The sequence below is a fragment of the Labeo rohita genome, unplaced genomic scaffold, assembly GCF_022985175.1.
Source record: "Labeo rohita strain BAU-BD-2019 unplaced genomic scaffold, IGBB_LRoh.1.0 scaffold_1511, whole genome shotgun sequence".
Lineage (NCBI taxonomy): Eukaryota > Metazoa > Chordata > Actinopteri > Cypriniformes > Cyprinidae > Labeo > Labeo rohita.
Window position 1 is genome coordinate 10,708 of NW_026127683.1, and position 8,112 is coordinate 18,819.

The 8,112-nt window shown below is 53.8% G+C and overlaps 15 non-coding genes across 15 annotated transcripts; all 15 read left to right on the plus strand.

Annotated features, from left to right (window-relative positions):
• The first annotated feature begins 357 nt into the window (after positions 1 to 357).
• On the plus strand, positions 358 to 429 carry trnap-agg (transfer RNA proline (anticodon AGG)). Its single transcript has one exon. It is a non-coding gene; the product is annotated as a tRNA-Pro (tRNA).
• Positions 430 to 844: 415 nt separating this feature from the next.
• trnap-cgg (transfer RNA proline (anticodon CGG)) lies at positions 845 to 916 on the plus strand. Its single transcript has one exon. It is a non-coding gene; the product is annotated as a tRNA-Pro (tRNA).
• A 397-nt stretch (positions 917 to 1,313) lies between these two features.
• On the plus strand, positions 1,314 to 1,387 carry trnat-agu (transfer RNA threonine (anticodon AGU)). Its single transcript has one exon. It is a non-coding gene; the product is annotated as a tRNA-Thr (tRNA).
• A 200-nt stretch (positions 1,388 to 1,587) lies between these two features.
• trnat-ugu (transfer RNA threonine (anticodon UGU)) lies at positions 1,588 to 1,661 on the plus strand. The gene has a single exon. It is a non-coding gene; the product is annotated as a tRNA-Thr (tRNA).
• A 157-nt stretch (positions 1,662 to 1,818) lies between these two features.
• trnat-cgu (transfer RNA threonine (anticodon CGU)) lies at positions 1,819 to 1,892 on the plus strand. Its single transcript has one exon. It is a non-coding gene; the product is annotated as a tRNA-Thr (tRNA).
• Positions 1,893 to 2,165: 273 nt separating this feature from the next.
• trnar-ucu (transfer RNA arginine (anticodon UCU)) lies at positions 2,166 to 2,255 on the plus strand. The gene is given in 2 exon segments: positions 2,166 to 2,202; positions 2,220 to 2,255. It is a non-coding gene; the product is annotated as a tRNA-Arg (tRNA).
• A 742-nt stretch (positions 2,256 to 2,997) lies between these two features.
• trnap-agg (transfer RNA proline (anticodon AGG)) lies at positions 2,998 to 3,069 on the plus strand. The gene has a single exon. It is a non-coding gene; the product is annotated as a tRNA-Pro (tRNA).
• A 231-nt stretch (positions 3,070 to 3,300) lies between these two features.
• Positions 3,301 to 3,372, plus strand: trnap-agg (transfer RNA proline (anticodon AGG)). The gene has a single exon. It is a non-coding gene; the product is annotated as a tRNA-Pro (tRNA).
• Positions 3,373 to 5,283: 1,911 nt separating this feature from the next.
• trnap-ggg (transfer RNA proline (anticodon GGG)) lies at positions 5,284 to 5,353 on the plus strand. The gene has a single exon. It is a non-coding gene; the product is annotated as a tRNA-Pro (tRNA).
• A 398-nt stretch (positions 5,354 to 5,751) lies between these two features.
• On the plus strand, positions 5,752 to 5,825 carry trnat-agu (transfer RNA threonine (anticodon AGU)). Its single transcript has one exon. It is a non-coding gene; the product is annotated as a tRNA-Thr (tRNA).
• A 200-nt stretch (positions 5,826 to 6,025) lies between these two features.
• Positions 6,026 to 6,099, plus strand: trnat-ugu (transfer RNA threonine (anticodon UGU)). The gene has a single exon. It is a non-coding gene; the product is annotated as a tRNA-Thr (tRNA).
• A 157-nt stretch (positions 6,100 to 6,256) lies between these two features.
• Positions 6,257 to 6,330, plus strand: trnat-cgu (transfer RNA threonine (anticodon CGU)). Its single transcript has one exon. It is a non-coding gene; the product is annotated as a tRNA-Thr (tRNA).
• A 289-nt stretch (positions 6,331 to 6,619) lies between these two features.
• On the plus strand, positions 6,620 to 6,709 carry trnar-ucu (transfer RNA arginine (anticodon UCU)). Its single transcript is given in 2 exon segments — positions 6,620 to 6,656; positions 6,674 to 6,709. It is a non-coding gene; the product is annotated as a tRNA-Arg (tRNA).
• Positions 6,710 to 7,451: 742 nt separating this feature from the next.
• trnap-agg (transfer RNA proline (anticodon AGG)) lies at positions 7,452 to 7,523 on the plus strand. The gene has a single exon. It is a non-coding gene; the product is annotated as a tRNA-Pro (tRNA).
• A 222-nt stretch (positions 7,524 to 7,745) lies between these two features.
• Positions 7,746 to 7,817, plus strand: trnap-agg (transfer RNA proline (anticodon AGG)). The gene has a single exon. It is a non-coding gene; the product is annotated as a tRNA-Pro (tRNA).
• The last annotated feature ends 295 nt before the right edge of the window (positions 7,818 to 8,112 follow it).

Below are 8,112 nucleotides of genomic sequence, written 5' to 3' on the forward strand. Positions count from 1 at the left end.
AGGCAGGCCATGGTAGTGAAGGTACGGCAGAAACGGGCTTCTCAGAAATCCACCCAGTCACATGTGCCCTTCTTCTACACTTGCCAACTGCAGAAGCGGGATGTCTGAGCGCCTGAAGCCAGGAGCGCAGTGAAGCACATGGCCGGGCGGCAGCTCGGGACAGGTGGCTCGTTGGTCTAGGGGTGTGATTCTCGCTTAGGGTGCGAGAGGTCCCGGGTTGAAATCCCGGACGAGCCCGCCTCTGGCTGCGGAGCGTCTTTCTTTGAAGCGCATCCGTTGAGGCCATCTGTGATCGAACCCAGCCTGTTGGTTTTTGGGCAACATTTTTGCCAACCACAGGAGAACGCGACAGCAGGTGGCTCGTTGGTCTAGGGGTATGATTCTCGCTTAGGGTGCGAGAGGTCCCGGGTTCAAATCCCGGACGAGCCCGGCTGCAGCTTCAAAAGCGCTGCTTTCTTTGGCTCAGTTGAACAGCATCATTAGGTAGGATTGACGTCGTCCTGCTTGTGGTCTTACAGTGTCAATGTCGGTTAGAGAGTGGCCTTTGGTGCCGTTGCCGAAATAGCTCAGTTGGGGGAGCGTTAGACTGAAGGTCCCTGTTTTTGGCAGAGAGGAGTCGTGTGTTGTTTTTGCACTCCGTCCAGACGCTCGAGGGTCCGTCGCCTTTCGGGTTTAAAGCGATTCGGGTTTAAAACTTGGTGGAACCTGCTCGTTCCTTTGACGGGCAGCGCTCGTTACTGAAGAGTCTACGCCAAAACACCAAAACGAGCTAATCTAGACTGAAACGACGTTGACCTAAATCGAGCTGACTAATCTCACCGTTGTCTTGTGCGGGCAACACTTTGGCTCGTTGGTCTAGGGGTATGATTCTCGCTTCGGGTGCGAGAGGTCCCGGGTTCAAATCCCGGACGAGCCCGGCTGCAGCTCTGAAAACCTTGTTTCAGAGGATTAGCCGTCAATCCCGCTTTCTTTACCAGCAGCGCAGTGAAGTACGGCCAAACAACGCCAAAACGCGCTAATCTAGACTGAAACAACGTTGACCTAAATTGAGCTGACTAATATCACCGTTGTCTTCTGCAGACATCGAACAATTGCTCTCCAGTAAAAACAGGATGACGTGTGTGGCTGTGCTGCAATGTAGTCTTTCAAATGCTGGACGCTTGGCCACGCTTGGCCAACAAACGCAGAGACTAGCTGGCCACCCCCAGTCAGTTGTCAACAAAGCCTTTTAGCCGCACAGCACCTGGACACTGGCCTCTTGCCTAGATGCTTTGATCCTCTGAGCCGCCCTCCCCAGCCCTCATGTGCAGAATGGCGCCGTGGCTTAGTTGGTTAAAGCGCCTGTCTAGTAAACAGGAGATCCTGGGTTCGAATCCCAGCGGTGCCTTTTGGGGAGCTCTGGCACCTCCGTGGCTTTTCTTCCCGAGAACGCAACGCAAACAGTGGTGCAGTGCAGCAGCAGGTGGTTTCGGTTGCAAACCAGCCCTCGGCAACGCAAACAGAGCAGCAGCAGGTGGTTTCGTTTCCGAACCAGCCCTCGGCTGTTGTCGAAGAATGTTGGCCCGGGCGGAACCGTCACAGCAACGGGGCGCCGTGGCTTAGCTGGTCAAAGCGCCTGTCTTGTAAACAGGAGATCCTGGGTTCAAATCCCAGCGGTGCCTTTCAGAGAGCTATGGCACCTCCTTGGAGGCCGTGGCTTTTCTTCCCGAGAACGCAACGCAAACGGTGTTGCAGCGCAGCAGCAGGTGGTTTTGCTTGCAAACCAGCCCTCGGCTGTTGCCGAAGAATGCTGGCCCGTCGGAACCGTCATAGGGACGGGGCGCCGTGGCTTAGTTGGTTAAAGCGCCTGTCTCGTAAACAGGAGATCCTGGGTTCGAATCCCAGCGGAGCCTTTGCTGTGCGCCTCAATACAGCTGAGCGCGGGCTTTTCCGAAACAGGATGGCAAATGCGGAGCGTGAGGACAGTGGGCGGTTTCTCTGGCGCCACCACCCCCCTCACCTGGACAGTCGACCCCGAGGACGCTGTATGCTTTTGAACCAGGCATCAGTTGCACAGAGACCCGAGGACCTGTCTTTCTGCCCACACAGCGATCGACTCGACCTGCGATAGACGGGCACAAATACGGAAGAAAAGCCTTGACGAGGCCCAGCCTGGTGCTCCGTCGGGCTCTGTGGCGCAATGGATAGCGCATTGGACTTCTAGGCTGCCGGAAGAGGCCATTCAAAGGTTGTGGGTTCGAGTCCCACCAGAGTCGTGGCTTTTGGCATTTTGTGAAGCCCATACTGCGCAGTGTTGCCCTTGGGCAGCAGAGACCGTTTTGAGGCCTCCTGTTCTCAACATACATTGATTTAAAAAATGTCAAAAAATTCTTTTGCTCAGTTGCACAGCATCATTAGGTAGGATTGACGTCGTCCTGACGCTCGAGGGTCCGTTGCCTTTCTGGACGCTGCGGTCAGACTTGTTTCTACCCTGCAAACAGAAGGGCGGACACCGCTGTCACCGCTCGGTTCCGCGATGTAACGATTAGCTCTCTGGACTCCGAATCCAGCGATTCGGGTTTAAAACTTGGTGGAACCTGCTCGTTCCTTTGACGGGCAGCGCTCGTTACTGAAGAGTCTACGCCACAACGCCAAAACGCGCTAATCTAGACTGAAACAACGTTGTCCTAAACTGAGCTGACTAATATCACCGTTGTCTTGGGCAGACCTCGAACAATTGCTCTCCAGTAAAAACAGGATGACGTGTGTGGCTGTGCTGCAATGTAGCCTTGTGCCATTTAATTCAGCCTCGTGTCCTTTGCTTTTGACGTGTTAATCAACATTAAACTGAGAAGGCAGGCCATGGTAGTGAAGGTACGGCAGAAACGGGCTTCTCAGAAATCCACCCAGTCACATGTGCCCTTCTTCTACACTTGCCAACTGCAGAAGCGGGATGTCTGAGCGCCTGAAGCCAGGAGCGCAGTGAAGCACATGGCCGGGCGGCAGCTCGGGACAGGTGGCTCGTTGGTCTAGGGGTATGATTCTCGCTTAGGGTGCGAGAGGTCCCGGGTTGAAATCCCGGACGAGCCCGCCTCTGGCTGCGGAGCGTCTTTCTTTGAAGCGCATCCGTTGAGGCCATCTGTGATCGAACCCAGCCTGTTGGTTTTTTGGGCAACATTCGATTAAGAGGGCAGCCCAAGCTGGTGGAGAAACGGCAAAAAGGATTTTTTTGCTGTTTTTTGCTGTGTTTTTTTGTTTTGTTCGCAGCCATGTGCTTCTTCTGTTTGCATTTGCCAACCACAGGAGAACGCGACAGCAGGTGGCTCGTTGGTCTAGGGGTATGATTCTCGCTTAGGGTGCGAGAGGTCCCGGGTTCAAATCCCGGACGAGCCCGGCTGCAGCTTCAAAAGCGCTGCTTTCTTTGGCTCAGTTGAACAGCATCATTAGGTAGGATTGACGTCGTCCTGCTTGTGGTCTTACAGTGTCAATGTCGGTTAGAGAGTGGCCTTTGGTGCCGTTGCCGAAATAGCTCAGTTGGGGGAGCGTTAGACTGAAGGTCCCTGTTTTTGGCAGAGAGGAGTCGTGTGTTGTTCTTGCACTCCCCAGACGCTCTCCGTCCAGACGCGGGTTTAAAACTTGGTCCGTCGTTTTTGACGGGCAGCAGCTGCGGGTTTAAAGCGATTCGGGTTTAAAACTTGGTGGAACCTGCAAATCCCGGACGTTCCTTCTGAAAACCTTGCCTTCAGAGGATTAGCCGTCAATCCTTTTTACCAGCAAGAGTGAAGTACGCCACAACGCCAAAACGCGCTAATCTAGACTGAAACAACGTTGTCCTAAACTGAGCTGACTAATATCACCGTTGTCTTGGGCAGACCTCGAACAATTGCTCTCCAGTAAAAACAGGATGACGTGTGTGGCTGTGCTGCAATGTAGCCTTGTGCCATTTAATTCAGCCTCGTGTCCTTTGCTTTTGACGTGTTAATCAACATTAAACTGAGAAGGCAGGCCATGGTAGTGAAGCACCTGGAAACTGGCCTCTTGCCTCAGAAATCCACCCAGTCACATGTGCCCCAGCCCTCACTTGCCAACTGCAGCCGCGGGATGTCTGAGCGCCTGAAGCCAGGAGATCCTGTGTTCGAATCCCAGGCGGCAGCTTGGGACAGGTGGCACCTCCGTGGCTTTTCTTCCCGAGAACGCAACGCAAACAGTGGTGCAGTGCAGCAGCAGGTGGTTTCGGTTGAAAACCAGCCCTCGGCAACTGGCTGCGAGCAGCAGCAGGTGGTTTCTTTGAACCAGCCCTCCGTTGTTGTCGAAGAATGTTGGCCCGGGCGGAACCGTTTACAGCCTGTTGGTTTTTTGGGCAACATTGCCTTGTAAACAGGGCAGCCTGGGTTCAAATGGAGAAACGGTGCCTTTCAGAGATTTTTTTGCTGCACCTTTTTGTTTTGTTCGCAGCCATGTGCTTCTTCTGTTTGCATTTGCCAACCACAGGAGAACGCTTGCAGCAGGTGGCTGTTGGTCTAGAAGAATGATTCTCGCTTAGGGTGCGAGAGGTCCTGGGTTGAAATCCCGGACGAGCCCGCCTCTGGCTGCGGAGCGTCTTTCTTTGAAGCGCATCCGTTGAGGCCATCTGTGATCGAACCCAGCCTGTTGGTTTTTGGGCAACATTCGATTAAGAGGGCAGCCCAAGCTGGTTGGAGAAACGGCAAAAAGGATTTTTTTGCTGTTGTTTTTTTTTGTTTTGTTCGCAGCCATGTGCTTCTTCTGTTTGCATTTGCCAACCACAGGAGAACGCGACAGCAGGTGGCTCGTTTCTCTAGGGGCCATGATTCTCGCTTAGGGTGCGAGAGGTCCCGTTCAAATCCCGGGACGAGCCCGGCTGCAGCTTCAAAAGCGCTGGCATCTTTGGCTCAGTTGAACAGCATCATTAGGTAGGATTGACGTCGTCCTGCTTGTGGTCTTACAGTGTCAATGTCGGTTAGAATAGTGGCCTTTGGTGCCGTTGCCTGGTAGCTCAGTTGGGGGAGCGTTAGACTGGAAGGTCCCTGTTTTTGGCAAGAGGCCATTCAAAGGTTGTTCTTGCAGTCCCACCAGAGTCCAGACATTTTGTGGGTCCCATACTGCGCAGGGTTTAAAGCGGGCGGGTTTAAAACTTGGTGGAACCTGCTGTTCTCAACATTTGATTTAAAAAGCGTCAAAAAAGAGTCTTTTGCTCAAAACACCACAGCATAATCTAGACTGAAACGACGTTGACCTAAATCGAGCTGACTAATCTCACCGTTGTCTTGTGCGGGCAACACTTGTGGCTCGTTGGTCTAGGGGTATGATTCTCGCTGGGTGCGAGAGGTCCCGGGTTCAAATCCCGGACGAGCCCGGCTGCAGCTCTGAAAACCTTGTTTTAGAGGATTAGCCGTGGATCCCGCTTTCTTTACCAGCAGCGCAGTGAAGTACGTCCAAACAACGCCAAAACGCGCTAATCTAGACTGAAACAACGTTGACCTAAATTGAGCTGACTAATATCACCGTTGTCTTCTGCAGACATCGAACAATTGCTCTCCAGTAAAAACAGGATGACGTGTGTGGCTGTGCTGCAATGTAGTCTTTCAAATGCTGGACGCTTGGCCACGCTTGGCCAACAAACGCAGAGACTAGCTGGCCACCCCCAGTCAGTTGTCAACAAAGCCTTTTTAGCCGCACAGCACCTGGACACTGGCCTCTTGCCTAGATGCTTTGATCCTCTGAGCCGCCCTCCCCAGCCCTCATGTGCAGAATGGCGCCGTGGCTTAGTTGGTTAAAGCGCCTGTCTAGTAAACAGGAGATCCTGGGTTCGAATCCCAGCGGTGCCTTTTGGGGAGCTCTGGCACCTCCGTGGCTTTTCTTCCCGAGAACGCAACGCAAACAGTGGTGCAGTGCAGCAGCAGGTGGTTTCGGTTGCAAACCAGCCCTCGGCAACGCAAACAGAGCAGCAGCAGGTGGTTTCGTTTCCGAACCAGCCCTCGGCTGTTGTCGAAGAATGTTGGCCCGGGCGGAACCGTCACAGCAACGGGGCGCCGTGGCTTAGCTGGTCAAAGCGCCTGTCTTGTAAACAGGAGATCCTGGGTTCAAATCCCAGCGGTGCCTTTCAGAGAGCTATGGCACCTCCTTGGAGGCCGTGGCTTTTCTTCCCGAGAACGCAACGCAAACGGTGTTGCAGCGCAGCAGCAGGTGGTTTTGCTTGCAAACCAGCCCTCGGCTGTTGCCGAAGAATGCTGGCCCGTCGGAACCGTCATAGGGACGGGGCGCCGTGGCTTAGTTGGTTAAAGCGCCTGTCTCGTAAACAGGAGATCCTGGGTTCGAATCCCAGCGGAGCCTTTGCTGTGCGCCTCAATACAGCTGAGCGCGGGCTTTTCCGAAACAGGATGGCAAATGCGGAGCGTGAGGACAGTGGGCGGTTTCTCTGGCGCCACCACCCCCCTCACCTGGACAGTCGACCCCGAGGATGCTGTATGCTTTTGAACCAGGCATCAGTTGCACAGAGACCCGAGGACCTGTCTTTCTGCCCACACAGCGATCGACTCGACCTGCGATCGACTCGACGTGCGATAGACGGGCACAAATACGGAAGAAAAGCCTTGACGAGGCCCAGCCTGGTGCTCCGTCGGGCTCTGTGGCGCAATGGATAGCGCATTGGACTTCTAGGCTGCCGGAAGAGGCCATTCAAAGGTTGTGGGTTCGAGTCCCACCAGAGTCGTGGCTTTTGGCATTTTGTGAAGCCCATACTGCGCAGTGTTGCCCTTGGGCAGCAGAGACCGTTTTGAGGCCTCCTGTTCTCAACATACATTGATTTAAAAAATGTCAAAAAATTCTTTTGCTCAGTTGCACAGCATCATTAGGTAGGATTGACGTCGTCCTGACGCTCGAGGGTCCGTTGCCTTTCTGGACGCTGCGGTCAGACTTGTTTCTACCCTGCAAACAGAAGGGCGGACACCGCTGTCACCGCTCGGTTCCGCGATGTAACGATTAGCTCTCTGGACTCCGAATCCAGCGATTCGGGTTTAAAACTTGGTGGAACCTGCTCGTTCCTTTGACGGGCAGCGCTCGTTACTGAAGAGTCTACGCCACAACGCCAAAACGCGCTAATCTAGACTGAAACAACGTTGTCCTAAACTGAGCTGACTAATATCACCGTTGTCTTGGGCAGACCTCGAACAATTGCTCTCCAGTAAAAACAGGATGACGTGTGTGGCTGTGCTGCAATGTAGCCTTGTGCCATTTAATTCAGCCTCGTGTCCTTTGCTTTTGACGTGTTAATCAACATTAAACTGAGAAGGCAGGCCATGGTAGTGAAGGTACGGCAGAAACGGGCTTCTCAGAAATCCACCCAGTCACATGTGCCCTTCTTCTACACTTGCCAACTGCAGAAGCGGGATGTCTGAGCGCCTGAAGCCAGGAGCGCAGTGAAGCACATGGCCGGGCGGCAGCTCGGGACAGGTGGCTCGTTGGTCTAGGGGTATGATTCTCGCTTAGGGTGCGAGAGGTCCCGGGTTGAAATCCCGGACGAGCCCGCCTCTGGCTGCGGAGCGTCTTTCTTTGAAGCGCATCCGTTGAGGCCATCTGTGATCGAACCCAGCCTGTTGGTTTTTTGGGCAACATTCGATTAAGAGGGCAGCCCAAGCTGGTGGAGAAACGGCAAAAAGGATTTTTTTGCTGTTGTTTTTTTGTTTTGTTCGCAGCCATGTGCTTCTTCTGTTTGCATTTGCCAACCACAGGAGAACGCGACAGCAGGTGGCTCGTTGGTCTAGGGGTATGATTCTCGCTTAGGGTGCGAGAGGTCCCGGGTTCAAATCCCGGACGAGCCCGGCTGCAGCTTCAAAAGCGCTGCTTTCTTTGGCTCAGTTGAACAGCATCATTAGGTAGGATTGACGTCGTCCTGCTTGTGGTCTTACAGTGTCAATGTCGGTTAGAGAGTGGCCTTTGGTGCCGTTGCCGAAATAGCTCAGTTGGGGGAGCGTTAGACTGAAGGTCCCTGTTTTTGGCAGAGAGGAGTCGTGTGTTGTTTTTGCACTCCGTCCAGACGCTCGAGGGTCCGTCGCCTTTCGGGTTTAAAGCGATTCGGGTTTAAAACTTGGTGGAACCTGCTCGTTCCTTTGACGG